The 22,128-nt window shown below is 49.6% G+C and overlaps 1 long non-coding RNA gene across 6 annotated transcripts; it reads right to left on the bottom strand.

The window, feature by feature from the left end:
• Positions 1-407: 407 nt before the first annotated feature.
• Positions 408-20,735, bottom strand: LOC115636922. Of its 6 annotated transcripts, none has more exons than XR_003997107.1 (6): positions 19,845-20,735; positions 11,819-11,945; positions 11,170-11,517; positions 8,617-8,753; positions 5,729-8,316; positions 408-809 (listed from the first exon to the last, which is right to left on the bottom strand). It is a non-coding gene; the product is annotated as an uncharacterized LOC115636922 (long non-coding RNA). The 6 variants fall into 6 exon arrangements; XR_003997105.1 differs by lacking the exon at positions 19,845-20,735 and adding an exon at positions 13,071-13,316; XR_003997108.1 differs by lacking the exon at positions 19,845-20,735 and adding an exon at positions 13,140-13,316.
• Between the last annotated feature and the right edge of the window lie 1,393 nt (positions 20,736-22,128).

Below are 22,128 nucleotides of genomic sequence, written 5' to 3'. Positions count from 1 at the left end.
AAATGTAGTTTAATTCCTTTTACTGACTTTTCAAAAGCATTAGTTTCATTATTATAACAACATCCCCTATGTTTTTATTGTGACATAGTAAATTACAGATTTTAATACTTTTTTTTTGTTTTTTAATGTCAGGCTATTATTTGTGATCATATAACTTCAATGGTGCCTGAGTTCCTTGGTTGCCTCAGCCCTGGTCCAGGAGTAGCAATGGGTGATGGATGGCGTCTGCCCTGTCAGTTTCCTACTCCATGAAATCTCTATATTAAATTTGGATATCAATAACACAAATGTTTTCTAATTTAGAAAAATGTATTCAGTTAGAAAACTAATTTCATGAGTGTCCCAATTTCAAATAGAGATTTCCCAGAAGTAGTACATTGCAACAAGACCTACCCCATCTGTCACAAATCACTACTCCTAGACCCAGGCCCGCTGAATTGTGGGGGTAGCAAATTGCAGCAGGACAGCAAAAACTTGCCATGTAGGTGTCAGTAACCGCAACAGGTTGGAAACTGGGACAGAGAGACGTTTGTAATAGTAAGTCCTGACACTACAGCTGAGATGTTTCCCCCACCAGACATCAGGCTTTCCACATTAGGGGCAGTGGGCGCCAGGCCAGTTGGGGGCTGGTCTTGGTTTCTGTTGTGAGCAGACTACTCTGGGAACAGGAGAGGGTGAGATGTGGGGCAGGTTGTTCAGCAGCCAGGAGCCCACATGCGTTTTCGTCCCTGAGCAGCTCAGGCATATAGGACACCTGCTGTAGCCATGGCTGTAGTGGTGCTCTGTGGCCAGGTTCTGCTTGGTGCCGGCTGCAAGAGATAGAGCAGCATCAGAAACAGCACAGCACATGGCGGCAGGAGCTGCTGTGGCAATCAGCCACCAACCAAACCCACAAACCTGTCAGCCTGCAGCATCACCATCTGTCCTCCATATGCCCCCCCCATCCCCCTCTCCATCTCTCCTCTGTATGCCAGAGATGCTCATCTATCCATCTCCAGACATCTGTTTCTCTCCAATTTTCCATGCAGCGCCCAACACAATGAGGCCCAGACCTGAGTGAGACTTTTGGGTGCTGCAGTACTGGAGCTGTAGGGTGACAATGCGTCTCTGGGCATCTCTAGTCTCAGCCCCTTTTCTCTTGAATCCAAAGCCATGACTCTAAGTTCACACCTCTCGGGTCCAGATCCCATAGCCCTGAAGATACTCAACCAGCCACTCGTGCTCTGTGATCCCGTTACAGCAACAAGAATCTCCCCAAACTCCCCATGAAGATGTGGGAGGAGTGACACCTTGAGCCTGGCAGGCAGCATGAACTCTCCTCAGCATGGCATGGACCATGCCTGGGGCAGACAGATCCTGTATGACTCATAGAAGACCACGGGGGGGCAAGAGAGTGCATCTCACTGAGCCTGATAGGAGGTGTAGACCCTCCCTCTGGGTTGCATTTGGGCAGACAGACCCTCCCCCAAGATGGATCCTCCCCAGCCCATGGGAGACTACGAGGGGCCAGGGAGTCATTATCCAGGGTGTTGCTCTGTTGCAGGCTCTCCATGCGCTATATTGTGATCTCCTGCACATCAACTTTCTGCAGCCTGGACTGCTGTAAGGAGTGGAAGGAGGCACTGTTAATGAGTGATGGCAGCTACAAGGATTTGGGGACTCAAGATGCTGGGGTGTCGCAGGTGGGACAGTGCCATGTGTGTCCATCCATCCCCCTCCCCCGCATTTGAGCAGTGACCCCTGGTTGCTATTTCACACTTTAAGGGACAAATGCCACTGTTTGTCACAGAGTAATTTTATTTACTTCATCAGAACTTTATAACCCTCACCTTGCCCAGCACTTGCCCAAGCCGGTGCAATCACTCATGACAACAAACACCCCAGAACATAAAGACTCAAAGGGCAGCAGCTTTAATGTGAAGCAATGAGACGCCACCTAGAGAACCTAGCGAGGGGCTGTGGTGAAGCAGATAAATTCCAGCGAGCCTGGGATTTCCAGCAATTCGGAATTGGAGCAAGAATTCTCTCCTTCCCTTCATTGTCTGGCAATTTCCAGGGAAGGGTATGGTTAGAGAGCCCTCCACAAATGGATAATTCCCAGCCCGCTGTGACCAAATGCACCCCTGTATTCACACCCTACACACTATTGTAACAATCTTTGGACAAAATATGCCTCTGAGGAAGCATTTGAAACTCAGTGATCAGTACTATCTTGGTAAAATGGCTGTAGCTACAGTCTATGTAAAGTTATGAAATTCCACCTAGAGGGTATTAAAAGCACAAGTTCCAATTCACGTAGCCTGATTAGGTGGAACTGGTCAAGCACACCTGTCCTAAAGAAAGGGATATGTGTTTGCCTCAATTTGCATTTCAGCTGTAAACAGATTCCACAGAGGACAAGCGGGGGAAGAAAGAAGCAGCATACACGGATGAACAGAAACAGCACAAAGCCTCCTTCTTCCACCAAAATCCATGTCTCCTTGCTCTCAGCAAGAAAGAACTTCACCTAACGTGAACACTCAGGAAAATGTTTTTCAAAGGGTGACTGAGCTATAAAAGTGAAGGGCAAAACATCCAAGTTCTCTCTCCCTCCTCATCTTCCTTTCACCTATGACCAGAGAAACAGCTGCTGGATCCTGGAAGCAGATCCTGGCCTGAGACTTTGGGCAGCAATAATTACTGGAACCTGTAAGAAGGGACTTCACAAGCCTAGTTTGTTAAGTTTAGAAAACATTTTATCTTTATTTTTTCTTGTAACCATTTCTTCTTTAATGCCTTATTACTTGTGTTCACTTAAAACCTCTCTATGTAGTTAAATAAACTTGTTTATTCTTGAACCAAAACTAATCCAGTGTTGTGAACTGTAAATGGAATAAACCACAAGGTGGCAGATTTTTGTACATTGACCTCCTAGAGGTACAACAGACCTAAGCTATCTGGCCTGTCCCAGAGAGGGCTGGACAGTGCACAACACGTTTTTGACGTAAAGTTCAGGACAGGGAGTGTGTTGGGGTCACTCTGCATGTGGTAGCCCAGGTCTGATGGAAGCAAAGTGTGACTAGTGAGTGCTGACAAGCTCTGGGATCAGAGTTGTAGCCATGCACAGACACTTGGGAGGAGAGGGGGGAGCAGCACGCCAACAGCCTATTTGTGAGCTCCCAAGTCAGCGCTATAACAGAGCAGCATGGTGAGGCACCAGGGCCGGCGCTTTCATTTAGGCGGCCTAGGCAATTGCCTAGGGCGCCAGGATTATTGGTGGGCGGCGTTTTGCCAGAGGGGGCGGCAGGCGGCTCCGGTGGAGCTGCCGCAGTCGTGTGGCTCCAGTGGACCTCCCGCAGGCACGACTGCGGCAGCTCCACCAGAGCTGCAGAGCAGCCAACCGCCTGCAGCCACGACTGCGGCAGCTCCACCGGAGCCGTGAGACCAGCGCGTGGGGCGGCGAAATTACCATGCGCCTAGGGCGCTCAAACCCCTAGCGCCGGCCTTGTGAGGCACACCCCCCATTGCAGGTCAGGTGACACAGCCCCGCACTAGACAGGATTGCAGCCTGGAACATCATACCTGGGCCACAGCAAGAGCCCCCCAGCTGCTGTAGCGTTATAAAACGTTCCCCAGTAGAACCTGTTACTTTCCTGTTGAGGGTGCTGGAGCAAGCTGATCACGTACAGTAACAGGGGCAAAAGGAAGGCTGGAGGGTGGGGAAGGTCTAGACAAGGCTGCTCTTCCCTCTCTGAAATGATATAATGAGTTTCTGACACCTTCCCGCTCCCCCACAATACACCCTGCTCTTTAAATACTCACAGCCTCCATTCAGGTGTGTACATACAAGTGACACATCTGCACAGAGGTGTTCACTAATTGGTTTGCTCAGCTGTTCCACTTGCCTGAACTGGCCACCTCCAGGAAAGGGAGTTTCATACCTTTTAATTCTTTAATTCTCAAGAAACCTTCATATCCGATTAAGCGGGCTGTAGCCCATGAAAGCTTATACTACAATAAATGTCTTAGTCTCTAAGGTGCCACAAGTACTCCTGTTCTTTTTGCGGAAACAAACTAACGTAGCTACTACTCTGAAACCCTTCATATCTTCTTATAACACTTCCTAGGGTTTTACTGTGACTCTCATTTACCATATTTAATACATTATTAAAAACAAAACATTATCAAGTCTATTTTTATGATCACATGACTTCATTGGTGCTAGAATTGCTGGTGGGCCAGAATCTCTACCTCTAGACCAGAGGAGGGGCAGATGGCCATTGCTCCTGTGGAACCTCTTTTTAAAATTTACACACAAGTAAAACAAGATTTTGGTAATTTAGATGAAAAGTGCATTAAATTAGAAAAATCTAAATTTTATGAATGTCACCATTTAAGATAGTGATTTCCCACAAGCTGAACCTAAGTTCCCTCTAAGCTGCGCAGCAGCATATTAAGCACTGTGCAGGCACTCAGGGCTGCAGCAGGGAGATACGCCTCTCTCCCAGCCCCGGATCTGCTGCAGCCAGGGAAGAAGCACCTATCCTGTGGCCCCAGCCCTGGAGCTGCCGCGTTAGGGAGAGGTGCCTCTCCCCCCAGCCCAGGTGCTGCTGCGGAGAGAGAGAGCTGCGGGGAGTCCTCTCCCCCCCTTCCTGTAGTCCCAGGGCAGCCTGGCCACAAACCCCTCATCCCTAGCCCAGAGACCACACCCCAAGATGGAGCCCTCACCCCCTGCACCCCAGCCCTGAGTCCCTCATCCCCAGCCCCACCCCAGAGCCTGCATCCCCAGCTGTATCCCTCACTCCCCCACACCCCAATACTCTGCCCCAGCCCTGAGCCCCGTCCCACACTCTGAACCCCTTGGCCCCACCCTGCCACATGAATTTTGTTATGTGCACCAATATGGAGGTGATGTCTGACATCACCTCCATATTGGTGCACATAACAAAATTCCTTCCACATGAGTGGGAAAAATTAGAGGGAACACCGGTTGAAACTCTGACAAAGTCCAAGCCATCTGTCACAAATCCCTCTCCCATTGATCCAGGGATGGGAAATTGTGGGTGTAGCAAATGGTGACATGGCAGTTCTCCGCCCTCAACACTCTCCATTACACCATTAGCATTACAACCAAAAAGCACTCCTTACAACAGCACCCAAAATTATCACTCTGCACAGCAGACTCTGGCCCCTCCCCAGCCGTAATCTCACAGAGCCCCGTACCCAACGAGGAAGCAAATCTTGCCCTCATCCCTGCTGCCCTCTCCAGTCCAGTCTACATCAGCCCTACTCGATGAACAGAGACCAAGTAAATGCAGATAGTCACAGTTCCACTTTAGCACCCACTGCCTCGCATGCTTTTCGTCTGCTCCTACTTCTCTATGGTTCCCAAGACCTGGACTCTGGGGATGCACACCTAGCAAGCCTACCCGTGTCTTACAAAGGGAGATGGCACGAGGAGAGGAAAGAGAGTGAGAAAGCTGGCCAATGCACTAGAAAAGAGAACGAGAGACAGAGAGAAAGAAGTGGGAGGAAGGCAAGCAACTCATCACCAGGAGTCATCCTCCTAGATGCAAACTTCTGCTGCGGAAGACACACCGCTCCTGGCCAGAGAAATGAGCATCCCCTGAAAATGGGGACTTGTCTTTCTTGTAAGCATGGCTGGTCAAGAACCACTTCTTACAAACCCAGGCCCAGCTAATGGGGCAACCCTACCTGGAGCCAGGGGGGCCCTGAGCAGAGCACTCACCAAACCAGACACTCATCTCACAGACACAGCAACTGCTCCACTGCCAACTGGATGGCTCCTCACGTGCATCAACCATGCTCGTGGGCTCACTGCTCTCACTCGCTTTACATCGCACGAGGGCAGTAGACTGACGTTTGATTTCTTTTCCCTGGGTACTAAACCCAGCACAAGAAGGAAAAACAAAGTTATTGTGGAGATTAATGGAAGGAGGAGGCAGATGTCAGAGCCCTAGGGGGGCTCACGTCAGGGTCCTAGTGGGGCTCTGGGTGATCGCTACTTCCCACCACCCAACACAGATGTAAAGAGGCTGAATAGTGTCTGCAAAACAGAAACTAAGCAATTAATTATTCCTCCAGAAAGGTTTTTAATGACTTATGACTATAAAGGCAACACAGACAGAATAAGAAAAACAGAATTAAAGACCAGCACTGAGTGAGGATTAATACAAATTGCAAATTATACTGGAGACAAGCACAAGTACAAGTAATATTATGCAATAACTGCCTATTCCTATAAGTGCACATATAAAAGGTAAATAATATTGAAAATAGTTACAAGCGCATGCAATGCTACTATTACTGATTGCCTAGTAACCTTACATGTACTGCACCCACCCCAACAAATACAATTCTATATGCAATATTAATACATGGACTAACTATATTTTACTAACCTTAACCTACCTATAACTTTGTATAACAACTTATAAGCATTTATTGACTTTTATGATGGTAACTTATATAAAAGACAGGCACAGCGACATGCAAAGCTACTAGGTTCACCAGCACTGTACCCATTCCCAGAAAGGCACAAAAACATATACAGTTATTATATATTGATCAACTATTGACTATTACAATCTTTAAACAACTTCAACAATTTACTAATATAACTAAACTATAGTATTAATACAGACTTAAGATTAACCAGCACGAGCATAACCAGACCTCTTCACTTTAAAAACTTACCCTGAGTTCTTCCAAAGATACATTACCTTCAGTTGACCATTTCCTGCACTGCCAGGCATAGTCAGTCAGTGAAGAGCAAGTCCCTTTGGTTCAAGGGGTGTATATGAGCCTGACAAAGAGTGACCTCTTTTAGGCCAACGCACACACGCACACACACACACACACACACAAACACACTTGCGCCCCTGCATCTTATTTATATGGTATTTGCTGGCCATGTTTCAAAACACATCAATCAATGAAGGCGGCCAAATGTTTCCGTGTGGTATGTGCAGTTGTCTTGATCTTATGAACTGTGCACCTGTGCTCAGGTCATCTCTTTTCTATGGGGCTAATAGTGTTTAATTTTCTAGACTCAAAAATGCTCAAATGAGATTCAAGAGGTATTTGGTTGCAGAGCATAGTAACCACAGGTCTGTATCTACCTTTACAGAGTTTCCTTTTTACTCTACAAAGCTTCCTAGTTAGATTACACCTATTCTTGCAGGATTCATCTGTACTCGCTTCACACAATTTCCAGAAGGTTGAGGCCTAACAAATATTTATGCACATTAATCACAGTTATCATCAGAGTGGGAAACGTTCTATTCACCTCTCCCACGCGGCAGTACTCCGCCCCAAACCCTCCCCCCCATTACGTCTTTAGCACAACAACTAAAAAGCACCCCTTCCAACGGCACCCGAAACAATCACTCTGCACAGCAGACTCTGGCCCCTCGCCAGCGTAATCTGACAGAGCCTCGCACTCAACGAGGAAGCACAAGGCCTGAGAAGAGTACTACAGCGAGCACAGATGAGGAATTCAGACCACTGACTGCTTACTCACAGCCAGTTGTGCGGGAGTCAGAAAGCTGAGGATTGTTCATGTCCACTTCTGCCACTTTCTCCTCAGTCTAGGACTCCTGGAAAATTGCTTTGGAAGAGCAGCTGCAAAAGCCAAGCATGAGCCATCACTACACAAAGCTCTACTGGTGCTTCGAATCTTGCCCTCAACCTGGCATCCCTCTCCAACCCAATCTACCTCAGCCCCACTCCATCAACAGAGACAGAGTTAACACCAACAGCCACTGCTACGCATGATTTTCGTCAGCTCCCGCTACTCCATGGATCCCGAGACCTAGCCTGTAGGGATGCGCACCTAACATGTCTGCCCGTGTCTTAGGAAGTGAGACGACACGAGGAGAGGAGAGGGAAGAGAGTGAGAAAGTTGGCCAACACACTAGAGAAGGGAGAGACAAATGGGAGGAAAGCAAGCAACTCACCACCTGAGTCATCCTCCTGGATCCAACCTCCCCCTGTGCAGGAGACACTGTTCCTGACCAGAAAAATGAGCAACCTCTGAAAACAGGGACCTTTTCTCCCTCGTGACCACAGCTAGTCAGGAACCTTTTCATACAAACCCAGCCTTACCGTACTGGGCTTCCCTACCTGGACTCGGGTTGGGCGTGAGCAGAGCCCTCCCCAAACCAGACACTTATCTCGCTGACAGCAGCATCTCCTCGGCTTCCAGATGGACAGCTTTTGCGTGGCATCAACAATGGTCAGAGTCTCGACGCTCTTGCTCGCTTTCCATCGCATCAGAGCAGTAGACTTTGATGCGCGACTTCATTTTCCTTGGTACTAAATGCAGCAGACGGGGGAAAAAACAAAAACAAATTAGCATCTCTGTCTGCAATGTCACCCAGCCTCTTCATTTCACATCTCCCATATCCCACCGCTCAGCCCTCAACCCATCTCCCATTACTACGTTACAACTGCAACAAGAAGGCACCCATTGTAACGGCACCCAAAATACTCACTTTCCTCAGAGACTCTTGTGCCTTCTCCAGCCTTAATCCAGGAGCCTCGTACCCAACGAGGAAGGACATGGCCTGTGAAGAAAACTACAGCGACTACAGATCAGGAATTCAAAGCACTGACCTCTTACTCATAGCCCGTGATGCAGAAAGCGGAAACATGAGGACTATTCGTGTCTCCTTAGAAGGATGTCGAGGCTGCTCAGGTCCACTTCTGCCATATTCTTGTCCGGTTGGGCTCCTGGATGATTCCTCTGCAAACTAATAAAGCCAAGCAAGAACGATCACTACACAGAGATCTACCAGTGCGTTAAATCTTGCCCTCATCCCAGCCTCCCGCTCCAGTCCCATCTACATCAGCCCCACTCGACGAATGGAGACCGAATAAACACAGACAGTCACAGCTCCACTTTAGCGTCCGCTGCCCCGCATGCTTTTCATCCGCTCCTACCTCTCCATGGCTCCCGAGATCTGGCCTCTGGGGATGCAAACCTAGCATGCCTGCCCGTGTCTTACAAAGGGAGACAGCACAAGGAAAGGCAAGGACAGACACAGAGAGATAGAGGGTGTGTGTTGGCCAACGTACTAGAGAAGAGAAGAGAGAGAGAGAAAAAGGAGGGAGGAAGGCAAGCAACTCACCACCTGGAGTCATCCTCCTAGATGCAACCTTCTGCTGTGGAGGACACACTGCTCTGGGCCAGAGAAATGAGCAGCCCCTGAAAACGGGGACCTTGTCTCTCTCGTAAGCACAGCTGGTCAGGAAGCATTTCTTACAAACCCAGCCCCAGCCAATGGGGCGGCCCTAGCAGGACCGAGGTGGGCCACAAGCACAGCGATCACCAAACAAGACACTGTCATAAACAGATAGCTAAGGGTTAATGATCTTTTACCTGCGAAGGGTTAACAAAGGGAACCAAACACCTGACCAGAGGACCAATCAGGAAACAAGACTTTTTCAAATCTGGGTGGAGGGAAGTTTTGGGTGTGAGTCCTTTGTTCTTGGTCTCTTCTTTTTCTGGGCTCTGAGAGTGATCTTTCTATCTCCAGGCTTTCTAATTTTCTGTTTCCAAGTTGTAAGTACAAAGATAGAAAGACAATAGGTTTATATTGTTTTTTTGCATTTACATGTGTGTAGTTGCTGGAATGTATTAAATTGTATTCTGTTTGGATAAGGCTATTTATTCATTTTTTTCTTTTAAGCAATTGACCCTGTATATTGTCACCTTGATACAGAGACCATTTTATGTCTTTTTCTTCCTTTTTATATAAAGCTTTCTTTTTAAGACCTGTGGATTTTTTTTTTTTAGTGGGGGCTCAAGGGGATTGTGTCTGCAGCTCACCAGGGAATTGGTGGGAGGAAGAAGACAGGGGGAAAGAGAGTCTCTTTGTGTTAGATTTACTAAGCCTGACTTTGCATACCCTCTCGGTGAGGGGAGAGAGAGATTGATCTCTCGGTACTTGTGTTTCAAGGACTTGAAGCAGGGAATTCCTAGAGTACCCAGGGCGGGGAAATCTGGGAGGAGGTAAAGAGGGGGAAGGGAAGTGGGTTATTTCCCTTTGTGGTGAGACTCAGGGCATCTGAGTCTTGGGGGTTCCCCAGGGAAGGTTTTGGGGAGACCAGAGTGAGCCAGACACTGGAATTCTGGCTGGTGGCAGCGATATCAGATCCAAGCTGGTAATTAAGTTTGGAGGTTTCATGCTAGCTTCTCATGTTCTGAACTCTAAGGTTCAGATCTGAGTAGGAGAGTTATGACAGACACTTATCTCATTGAGAGTGGCATCTGCTCAGATCTTGCCTGGCATCAACAGCGCTCACAGGCTCGCTGCTCTCGCTCACTTTACATTGCACGAGGGCAGTAGACTGTGACACTTGACTTTTTTCTCCTTGGTACTAAACCCGGCACAAGCGGGGAAAAAACAAGCATGTTACCATCTCAGTAGGCAACGTCTCATAGGCTCTTCTTTTTGTCTCACCCACACGACCGAGCTCCGCCCTCCCCATCACACCTTTAGCATTACAACCAAAAAGCACCCCTTGCAACAGCACCCAAAATAATCACTCTGCACAGCAGACTCTGGCCCCTCCCCAGACGTAATCTCACAGAGTCCTGCACCCAGCGAGGAAGCACAAGGCCTGTGAAGAGTACTACAGTGAGCGCAGATGAGGAATTCAGACCACTGACCGCTTACTCACAGCCAGTTACGTGGGAGTCAGAAAGATGAGAACTGTTCATGTGTCCTTAGAAGGATGTCTAGTCTGTTCATGTCCACTTCTGCCACTTTCTCCTTGGTCTAGGGCTCCTGGAAGATTCCTCTGGAAACACAGCTGCAAACCCAAGCATGAGCCATCACTACACAAAGCTCTATTGGTGCTTCGAATCTTGGTGCCCTCATCCCAGCCTCCCTCTCCAATCCCATCTACCTCGGCCCCACTCCATCAACAGAGACCGAGTTAACACCAACAGCCACTGCTATGCATGATTATTGTCAGCTTCTACTTCTCCATGGATCCCGAGACCTAGCCTGTAGGAATGCACACCTAGCACACCTGCCCATGTCTTACGAAGGGAAACGGCATGAGAAGAGGAGAGGGAAGAGAGTGAGAAAGTTGGCCAACACTGTGGAGGGGCGGGGAGAGAAAGAGAGAGAGGTGGGAGGAAGGAAAGCAATTCACTACCTGGAGTCATCCTCCTAGATGCAACCTTCTGCTGTGGAGGACACACCGCTTCTGGCCAGAGAACTGAGCAGCCCCTGAAAATGGGGATCTTGTCTCTCTCGTAAGCACAGCTGGTCAGGAAGCGTTTCTCACAAACCCAGCCCCAGTCAATGGGGCGGCCCTATCTGGAGCCAGGCGGGTCATGAGCAAAGCCCTCTCGAAACCAGACATGTATCTCACTGACAGTAGCAACTGCCAACCGGACGGCTCTTCACTTGCATCAACAATGCTCGCAGGCTCACTGCTCTCGCTCGCTTTCCATCCGATGAGGAAAGTAAACTCTGATGTTTGATTTCTTTTCCCTTGGTACTAAACCCGGCACAAGAAGGAAAAACAAAGAAAGTTATCTCAATGGACAACTTCGCTTAGGCTATTCTTTTCACCCCTCCCACACAGCAGGGTTCCGCTCCGAACCTTCCCCCCCCCATTTGCCCTTGAGCACTACAACTAAAAAGCACTCCTTGCAACTGCACCCAAAATAATCACTCTGTACAGCAGACTCTGGCCCCACCTCAGCCGTAATCTAACAGAGCCCCGCACCCAAGGAAGCACATGGCCTTTGAAGAGTACCACAGTGAGCATAGATGAGGAATCGAAAGCACTGACTCACAGCCAGCGATGCAGAAGGCAGAAATATGAGGACTGTTTATGTATCCTTAGAAGGATGTCCAGGCTGCTCAGGTCCATTTCTGCCATATTCTTATCTGGCTAGAGCTCCTGGACGATTCCTCTGCAAACTAATAAAGCCAAACAAGAACTATCATTATACAGAGCTCTACTGGTGCCTTTAATCTTGCCCTCATTCCTGCCTCCCTCTCCAGTCCCACTCGATGAACAGAGACTGATCCCAGTCACCACTCCACTTTACCATCCACTACTCCGCATGTTTTTCGTCCACTCCTACTTCTCCATGGCTCCCGAGACCTGGCCTGTGGGGATGTATACCTAGCATCCCTGCCCATGTCCTATGAAGGGTTTGTGTTGTGGAGGAAGGAGAGAGAAGGGCTGAGGGGCCCCATGGATGGAGGGAGGGAGGGGGGGAGTAAGGTAGGGATAGGGATGCATGTTGGAGAAAGGACAAAAGGGCACTGGGGGCCCACAGATCTAGGGACAGAGTGGGGTGCAGGTTGTGTTGGGCTGGGAGTGTTGGGAGGGAGGCATGGATAGAGGCACAGGTTGTTGTGAGCTGGGAGGATGTTGGAGATAGACTGTGGCTATGGAGTCCCATGAGTGGAGGAATGAACTGAGGGATACAGGGCTTGTGGGTTGGGGAAGGTTGTTGCAGGCTGGAGGGTGTTGGTAAGAAATGGGGGCTGAGGGGTTGCTATGGGAAGAGGCATAGATGGAGGAAAGGTAGGGATGGGGTGCAAGTTGGGGTGGCCTGGGAGGTGTTGGAGGGACAAGAAAGGAGGATTGAGGTGCCCAAAGGATGGAGAAATAGACGGGGGCGGGTTGGTTTGGGCTAAAAGAATGGGGGTGCGGGTTGGAGAAGGTTGTAGGTTGGGGGGGGTTGGGGACTGGGGATGCAGGTTGGGGAAGGTTGGGTGTGGGGGGGATAAGGAAGGTTGTGGTGGGCTCGGTGTATGAGGGGGCAGTTGGGGAACGTCGCGGCGCCCTAGGGGTGCGCGGGGTGGGCTGCGGAAGGCTGTGGGGCGGCCCGGGGAAGGTCACAGCAGATGGGAGGTGCAGGGGGGACAGGGGCGCGTGGTGGGTTGGGGGCCGAGGTGTGGGGGGGGGTTGGGGAAGGTCGCGTCGCGCTGAGGGCGCAGGGGAACGTGGGTCCGTGCGGGCTGGGAGATGCGGGGGGACGGGTGCGGCCCATGGCAGGCTGGGCGTGCCGGTTACACCGGTGCCAAACACACCCAAGGCGGCGGCAGCACTTTGAAAACCACAACTCCCAGGATACGTCGCTCACGATGGGAGCGACTCACGCAGAACGAAGCCGAGTTCCCTGGTTGGCGTCCAGACAGCTGATATCATTCCTCTTCCAACAGCTTCCGTTTCCGGCCCCGTTCTGCAAACGGAAGCTGTAATGCCGAAAGCGCCTCCCGCCCTAGCCGCTGCGAGTAGCGGGCACCGGACCCCGCCTCTCCTACGGTGCCGCTGATTCCGCGGTAGGCCGACGCACACTACAACTCCCATAAGCCTCTGTTTCATTCCTTCCCTCCGCCTCCTCCCCCCCAGCTGGGCACATGGCTATAGTGGGGGCTGTGGCTGTGCACCGAGGGTCGGCGAGGGTCTTATGGGAGTGGAGTCCTGAGCAAGATTGAGGCTGAGGGGCAATGGGTGGGGGCAGGTGGGAGATATGGGGGATAAGCAGAGGGATTCGGGGCTTCTGGCAGTTTTGGGGTGTCTGGTTGTGGCTAGGCCCATCTCAGTTGAAGTGGGGACAGGTTGCTTTAGTACCCGGTCAGGGGGCATGGGAGTGGGCAGAAGCAGAGGGGATAGGAGAGAGTAGACGATTTTGGATGAGGAGGATTGGGCTGCAGGTGCCCCAGGGGGAGGGAATGAGAAGGATTAGGGGGCTTTAGGTGAGTGGAGGAGGGTAAGAGTGCTGGGTAGTGGGTAAGAGCAAGAGAGTAAGTGGTTTCAGAGGAGGAAACTGAGGCACATAAGCAAAGGAGGGAAAGCAAAGTTGATGGGGGGAGGAGGATGGCTAAGGGTGCTCCACTATAACCTGCTGTCCCCAGTCATGGGAGGTGTCACTGATACCCCTCATTGTGAGGTTGGCTGCTCCCACTGGCAGCACAATTCAGGGATGCTCCCTCTGTGACTCGCTGTTGCACATATAGAGGGCACATCTCATAGCAGCTTGTGCTTCTCACCACCCCCTGGCAGCTAGAAATTTCTGGCTCCTCACTCCACGGTGGGAGAAAGCACAAGACACTCCCATCTCCCATGCCACCTCCCTACCTTTTTCTCCTTGATCCAACCCCCTGCTTAGTGCTTTGGCCGTGCTGTGCCATATCAACAGAGAGATGGGGCAAAGTACCTGCAAAAATCCTGGGATATCTTTCCTCCAGCATGGCACATGTGGTCCAGAGTGAAGGGAGAGGGGAGTAGCCTGCTCCCTCCTCCCACATGTTTAGTAGTTTGTGATGTAAAAAAACCTGCTGTGACGGTACAAATGGAGAAACAGACCTTTCTATACATTATTACAGAGATTAAGTTGCATTGTTATGCAAAGGTGTGTTGGAGTTAGAGATGCTAGAATGCATAGTTTACCACCACACATTTTTATTTAAAAAAACACTACCAACCTATCAGAATACATCCTTACTCCTTAGAGTAGGCTGCCAGTGTGATAAGCATGAGTGAGATACTAAAGAACTCAGAGTTATATGTTGTTAAAATTTTCTATATTCTGTGGTGTGATGGTTCACACCACAGAATATAGAAACAGTGCTTGTTTCCCCATCTGTAGAAGGTTAAGGATTACATCCTCCTCCTCCTTCCAGCCAGAATCTTGTGTCTGAAGCTGATTTCAAGGCAGTAATAGACCTTTAGGGTCACCGCTTTGTTGCAGGTTTAAAATTAGCATTTTGAAATAAGTAAAAGAATGCATTGCAATTTGATGTTCCTGTTCAAATATTCTGTGTAAAGCAATCCTGTTTTGTGCATGAATGAGGAGTGTGTGTGTTAGAAAATAAATGTGAAGGCCATCACCAGACCAAATGTTCTAGGGAGGACAGACATAAAGGTGCCAGGAGATTACAACGTGCCCCTATTGAGATGTCAAAGGAGCGCAGATTGATGACTTTAAAAAATAAGGCAAACACCTATCAACTGGGACAAGACAGTTGTGATCAAAACCAGCATGGGGTAACTCCCCAAGAGACTGATGAAGGAATAAAATAAGAAATAAGAACAATTTTAGAAAACAAGCATTCATCAAATGACAATTGATTACAGCATGACAATGCAAAACTCATTGGTCCCAATTAAGTTAGATCACTATATAAACAGGATGTTTTGCCATTAAATTTTGGGTTCATCTTGCCAAGACTTCCCCAGAGCATCGTGTCACAACCGACAGAACCTGGCTCCTCCCTATCCATGATCAACCTAGCCGGCCACTAGGTTGCTTCAGACTCTGTACTGGTAACTACAACATCTACTGGTGGGACAGTGTGTGTGTGATTGCATGCATATGCTAATTGTTGTATCTCCAATAAATGTGGCATATTGCCTTTTCCCCTGAAAAAGATCCTGTGTGCTTCTTATAAGCATAACACAGTAGGGGTGGGATAGTGGAAGATACAGGGGAAGGGGGACATTCTGGGGAATACATTTTCAACACCTAAGTGGGTCTTTGCTAACTTGTCAATATGATGTATTTATGTATTTTTAATCACATCTCCAGCTGCACCAACTACCAGATGGGACACCACATTCTGCAAACAAAGGTAAGAGACTACAATTCCCTGCTGCATCAAGGCACACTGCACTAAAGCACTCGTGAGAAGCAACAGCAGCAACTTTAAGTCCTCTTTGTGGTCCCCACCCCCCCAGCAGATCTGCACAGAGAGCTGAAGACATCTATGTCTCAATCACCACTGGACACATGCAGGTGAACATGTCTATGAAGGGAGGCTGTAGACCAACAGGCAAAGAGAGAGAGTATGTTGGCCAACACATTAGAAGTCATGAAGGAAGAACAAATTCAGCACTTGTAATCACCTTCCTGGCCTCTGCTCAACCTGATACGAAGTGGCGGGACCTCCTGCCACCTCTGGAGGGTGAGGAGCCCCGGTGGGCCAGCCTCTACTCCACCCTGGTCCCACGGCCCACTGGGGATATCAGTTGGCGGCTCCTCCATGGGGCCGTGAGCACGGGCGTGTACTTGGCGCGGTTTACCCCTGTCCCGGACACCTGCCCCTTCTGCGGCGTGAGGGAGACCCTGGCGCACGTGTACTTGGAGTGTGCCAGGTTGCAGCCCCTACACCGGCTCCTCACGGCCATCCTCTTGCGTTTTTGGTTACACTTTTCCCCTCACCTCCTTCTGTATGCACTCCCTATCCGTGGCCCCACGAAGTCCCGGGACCTCCTGGTCAACCTCCTCCTCGCCCTGGCGAAAAAGGCCATACACGCGACCAGGGAGGGGAGGTTGGCCGACGGAGACTCCGGTGACTGTGGGGCTTGCTTCCGCTCCATGGTCCGATCACGCATCCGGGCGGAGTTCCTCTGGGCGGCGTCCACTGGCTCCCTTGACACCTTCGAGGAGCAGTGGGCGCTGTCCGGGGTTCTCTGCTCGGTGTCCCCGTTAGGATCCCTCCTTCTAACCCTTTGACCTCACTCCTGTCCCTGTTCTTTTATTAGTTGTCCCCCGCATTCAGTGGGTTCTGTGGCCCTGTGGTTCCTCCCCTTAGGCTGGGGGAGGATCCTTTAGCAGTGGGCGGGCTTTGCCTGTCCACTTCCCAGATACCCAATGGATGGCCTCTGCTCAGGAGAACATGCTGCACCCTGCACCCTGCCCTGGGAGATCAGCTACTCCTAAGATGGGGAAATTCTCCCCCTGCATCCAGAATGAGCAGGAAACCTATTATCAGAAACCAAGCTGCAGCTAGAGGGAAGCAGGAGTCTGTACTCAGCCTTTACCAGACATTTATCTTAGGTCTTGGCTACACTTGAGAGTTAGAGCACTGGTGGTGGCTTTACAGTGCCGTAACTTACTCCCCGTCCACACTGGCAAGGCACATACAGCGCTGTATCTCCCTGGCTACAGCACTGGTTGTACTCCACATGGACGAGAAGAATAAAGAGAACAGCGCTGGTGCAGCAGCGCTGGAGTGCCAGTGTAAACAGTGATTAATCTTACTATACTGTAACTGACCTCCGGAATTTTCCCATAATGCTTTTAACTAAAGAACTCTGTTTTGTTGTGAACTTGGGGCTCCCGGAGCTGCTTATCTAAAAAACAAACACAGAAATTGTTTGCTGGAGCAGAGGAAGACAGGGAATGTCCACAGCTAGTGTTTGCTTGAGGAGAGAAACAGCACTGTGGGGGCGGGGAGGGAGGGAGTCCGTCAGAGCAGCTGCTTATCTGGTCTGAAGGCTGTTTGCATTTAAAGGTACGTCTACACTACAGGATAAATTCGAATTAGCTTAAACCGATTTTATAAAACAGATAGTATAAAGTCGATTGTGCGCGTCCACACGAGGCACATTAATTCGGTGGTGTGCATCCGTGGTCCAAGGCTAGTGTCGATTTCTGGAGCGGTGCACTGTGGGTAGCTACTGTAAAATAATGAGGCCAATAACGTCGATTTGCGTCCACACTAATCCTAAATTGATACAGTAATATCAATTTTAGCGTTACTCCTCTCGTTTTGTAGGAGTACAGAAATCGATTTAAAGAGCCCTTTACATCGATATAAAGAGCAGTGTAGTGTGGACGGGTGCAGTGTTAAATCAATTTAACGCTGTTAAAATCGGTTTAACAGCGTAGTGTGGACAAGGCCTAAGAGTGAATGAGAGAGGGGTGGGGGAAGTGGTTGGGATTTGCAAGGCAGGGAGCTGACGCAGTGTCGGCTCCAAAAATCCACTCTCTCTCTCCCCCACGCTCCCTGTCACACTCCACACCACCCCCCTCTTTTGAAAAGCACGTTGCAGCCACTCAGGGCTGGTGCAAGGATGTTTTGCACGCTAGGCAAAACTTCCACCCTGCGCCCCCCCTGCGCCGCTGCCCTGAGGCACATGTGCCCCTCTCTGCACAGCAGCTCCCCCACCCTGCCCAGAGGTGCCCCCCTTGCGGCAGCTCCCCACCCCGCACCCGGAGGCACACCCCAGCTCACCCTGCTCCGTGCACGAGCACCCTGAGCACACCGTGGCTGCTTCACTTCTCCTGTCTCCCAGGCTTGCGGCGCCTAAGCTGATTGGCACCACAAGCCTGGGAGGCAGGAGAAGTGAAGCAGCTCACCCCTGCTTCACCTCTTCCCCGAGCATGCCATGGCTGCTTCACTTCTCCTGCCTCCCAGGCTTGCGGCGCCTAAGCTGATTGGCGCCACAAGCCTGGGAGGCAGGAGAAGTGAAGCAGCTCACCCCTGCTTCACCTCTTCCCCGAGCATGCCATGGCTGCTTCACTTCTCCTGCCTCCCAGGCTTGTAGTGCCAATCAGCTTAGGCGCCGCAAGCCTGGGAGGCGGGAGAAGTGAAGCAACCACGGCATGCTCAAGGAGGAGGCGGAGCAGGGGTGAGCTCGGGCAGGGAGTTCCACTGAGTGCCACACCCCCACCTTACTTGCTGCAGGTGGCCCTCCCTGTCCCCCCCTGCCCCAGCTCCCTCCGCCTAAATGCCGGTGGGGACCTGGGCGGCCGAAGATCCGGCCACCACGGTCACTGCCGAAGAAAATGGCGCCCCTCAAATCCCAGTGTCCTAGGCGACCGCCTAGGTCGCCTAAATGGTTGCACCGGCCCTGCAGCCACTTGAATGCTGGGATAGCTGCCCATAATGCACCACTCCCAACACTGCTGCAAATGTGGCCACACTGCAGCGCTGGTTGCTGTCAGTGTGGCCACACTGAAGCACTTTCCCTACACAGCTGTACGAAGACACCTTTAACTCACAGCGCTGTACAGCTGCAAATGTAGCCAAACCCTTAGAGGCCAGTCAAGGTAATGCACTGGTGGTGTTCCCTGGAGCAGCAGTGACACCCAGTGGCCAGTCAAGGTAAATCACAGACTGCATCTGCCTGGAGCAGCGGACACACCCGTGGGTCCCCAGTCAGAGTCATGCACAGACTGTTTACTTAGGAGCAGCAGAGACACTGTAGGCTAGTCTGGGGTAATGCATTAACTGTCTCTTCCATGGAGCAGCGGTGACACCAAGTGGCCAGTCAAAGTAATGCACACAGTGTTTCTCAGAAAAAAAAACAGTAACACCAGGTGGTCAGCAGTGGGCACAGCCAGCCATTTCTGGTGGGGAGGGATGAGACCGTAAATGATGCCAGCTGCAACCCCCCTTGCCATGAGGCCCTGCCCCTCGCTGTGGCTCTACCCCCTGCTCCTCCTCAGTGAACTGCCAGCCCTGCCTCCTCTCCTCCAGGGCCCTGGCCCATGGTCATGTCAGAGGCCAAAAGCCAGAGTCAGGCAAGGTGAAGTGACTGCTGCACTAGCTGATGTCATGGTACAGGCAGCCACAAAGCGTCTGCATCTTGCCTTTCTGCTGCTTGGGGTCGCAGGTCTCCAGCTGCCCCTCAGCTCCCTACTACCCTTTGACTGTTCACAGTCCATAAGAGCCTCCCAGGTTGCGGGGTCCAGGTATGAGGCCAGCACAGACCTCAGGGAGCAGGACCCAGGACAGAGCACATCAGCCCTGGACCCTCCACCTGCCCTGAGTGGTGCACCCTGGTGAGCAGACACACGGGCCAAGGGCTACTCTCGGGTCCCCCTGTTCACATCCTCTGAAGCAAGCCAGAGTTGGTAGAGAGGAGGACTAGAGTGGTATGACCAGGGATGCTCACCCAGTGATGTAGAAGGAAGAGAGTTGAGGACTAAGGCATGTCTGGTTAGTTAAGTTGCTCTTCACATAGTTATCATACTTCAGGAAGACTCCATAGGCTTCTTGAGAGGGGACAAAGGACTCCCCCAAGCTTATCATGCCTCACATAGATGCAAAGGACTGTTCTCAGAGACCCACCTCATGCTGACAAGAGTCTTTGCAGCCATCCCTCAATATTTAGCAAACTTCTATTTGCTCTTACTCCACAGGTAACTGTCTGGTTTCCATTTCCCTGGATGGTCTCAGGGTGGCAGCTCCTTTTGGTCTCTGCCAGAAGGCTGGCCATTCTCTCATCTACCCAGAGTTAATAGGAACTGAAAAGAGAACAAGAATACTTATAAGCTAGGCCACCACAGCTGTGTGCAACACAGACAGATATGCTTTGTGACAGAACTGCTGAAAAGTAATAATTCACTGATCAACACTATCATATTGAAATTTACGTAGCAACATTCTGTGTAAAGTTATGAAATCCCCCTGTAGGGTGTTAAAGGCACATGTTCCAATTCACGTAGCCCTGATTAAGTAGCGCTGGCCAAGCAGGCCTGTCATGTTTCCTCAAATAGCATATCATCTGTAAACAAAGGCCACAGAGGACAAGAGGGGGAAGAAAGAAGAATTTCAGCATCCCCAGGTGAAAAAAAAACAGCACAAAGCCTCCTTCCTACATCAGACTCCATGTCTCCTTGCTCTCAGAAAGAAAGAACTTTACCTAAGGGTCAAGCTTGAGCAAACACTTTTCAAAGGGTGATAACTATAAAAGTGAGGGGCAAAACCATGCCAAATTCTCTCCTACTCATCTCTCTCTTTCACCTAAGATTATAAGAAAACAGCTGTTGGACTATGGAAGCAGATCTTGACCTGAGAGTGTGGGCAGCAATGTTACTGGTACTTGTGGGAAGGGACTTCATAAGCCTAGTTACGTTTAGAAAAAAAATTATCTTTATTTTTCTGGTAACCATTTCTTACTTTAATGCCTCATTACTTTACTCATTTAAAACCTCTCTCTGTGTAGTTAAATAAACTTGTTTTATTCTTTAATCAAACCAGTCCAGTGTTGTGAACTGTGTGGATAATTCCATTTAAAGTGGCAATTTTTTGTATATTGACCTCTTAGAGGTGCAATGGATCTAATAGATCTGGATGGTCCAGGGGAGGACTAAACAGTACACAACACATTTTGGGGGTTAAATCAAGGATAGGGAGTGTGTTGGGTTACCCTGCATGTGGTAGCTTAGGATAATGGAAGTCAAAGCATGACTTGTGTGTTTAGTGTTATAAAACACTCCTCATCAGAATCTATTACTTTGCTGCTGAGTGGGCTGATCATGTGCAGTAACGGGCAAAACGCAGTCAATGGGTGGGGGTGGGATGCAATATCTGGACAGACTGCCGGTTTCCAATATACCAAGAAACCTGCACTGATCTGCAAGTGTGAGGGAACCTTAGAGCAAATGTATTGTAGTGGTCTGAGTCTGACAGGATTTGTAAATTTATTGCTGAAGGAAAATATTTGACCTTTCCCGACTAGCATGAAGAGTCCATGTAGAAAGCAGCATTGACAAAGTTTCTCCAAATCATTAACTTCTATCCAATGGGGAAACTGTCATTTCAATTCCCTTAATTACAGCTTTAAACCATACACTGTCAACAAATGCCTCAAACGTGACACCACTACATCTGGGCAATGAGGTAGTCTCGCTTGGGTGGACAGGACCAGACCTGTGCACTCAATAGCTGACAAACAAGATGAAATGGGATGAGACAATCCTCAGTGCTAAGGGAGCGAAGAGGGGCTCAGAAAACAGTTTGATTCCCTGAGCAAAGAGATTTGGTGTTAAGACACCTTGAGAAATACTTGAAACTGGTTATAATTCAAGAAGCCAAGTCTAAACAGCATTTATAGCACTGAGCTGGGTTTGGGTTGATTTGTCTAATGTGGTTCTTGCATGTTTTCTTATGTTAATCTGAGTGATATGGAGGCCTCTGAACGTAAACAGCTCTTAATTAAAATGAGCTCAGTTCCACAAAAACAAAGACATGCCCAAAAATAGTATCAGAGATTTAGGGTGACTAAGCTCTGCTGTCCTGTGCATTCTTTCAGCTTCTAGTTTGTTTAATTCTGAAATTTAATGTATAAATCTGAACATGCAGAAACAACAGGAGCAGTAAAATCAGAGCTGTGAGAGAGGGACAGGTTGGGAATATCTCAGCATGAGTAAATTGCCAGCTGTACTTCATTTATTAATCCTTATGCTGATCTCAGTGATCTGAAAGTCATTGATTTTGTCTTTGGACCTTCAAGGTTAAAATGCTTTCAAATAGCCAAAGTTTGCAGAACAGATTTGGTCAGAGATTTTAGTTGTTTTTCTTTCTAGTAGAACATCTCCAAACAGGAGAGTACTTGTGTGCCTTGGATCCA

Source organism: Gopherus evgoodei, chromosome 18 (genome assembly GCF_007399415.2).
Source record: "Gopherus evgoodei ecotype Sinaloan lineage chromosome 18, rGopEvg1_v1.p, whole genome shotgun sequence".
Lineage (NCBI taxonomy): Eukaryota > Metazoa > Chordata > Testudines > Testudinidae > Gopherus > Gopherus evgoodei.
This window is presented reverse-complemented; position numbering and strand designations above follow the sequence as displayed.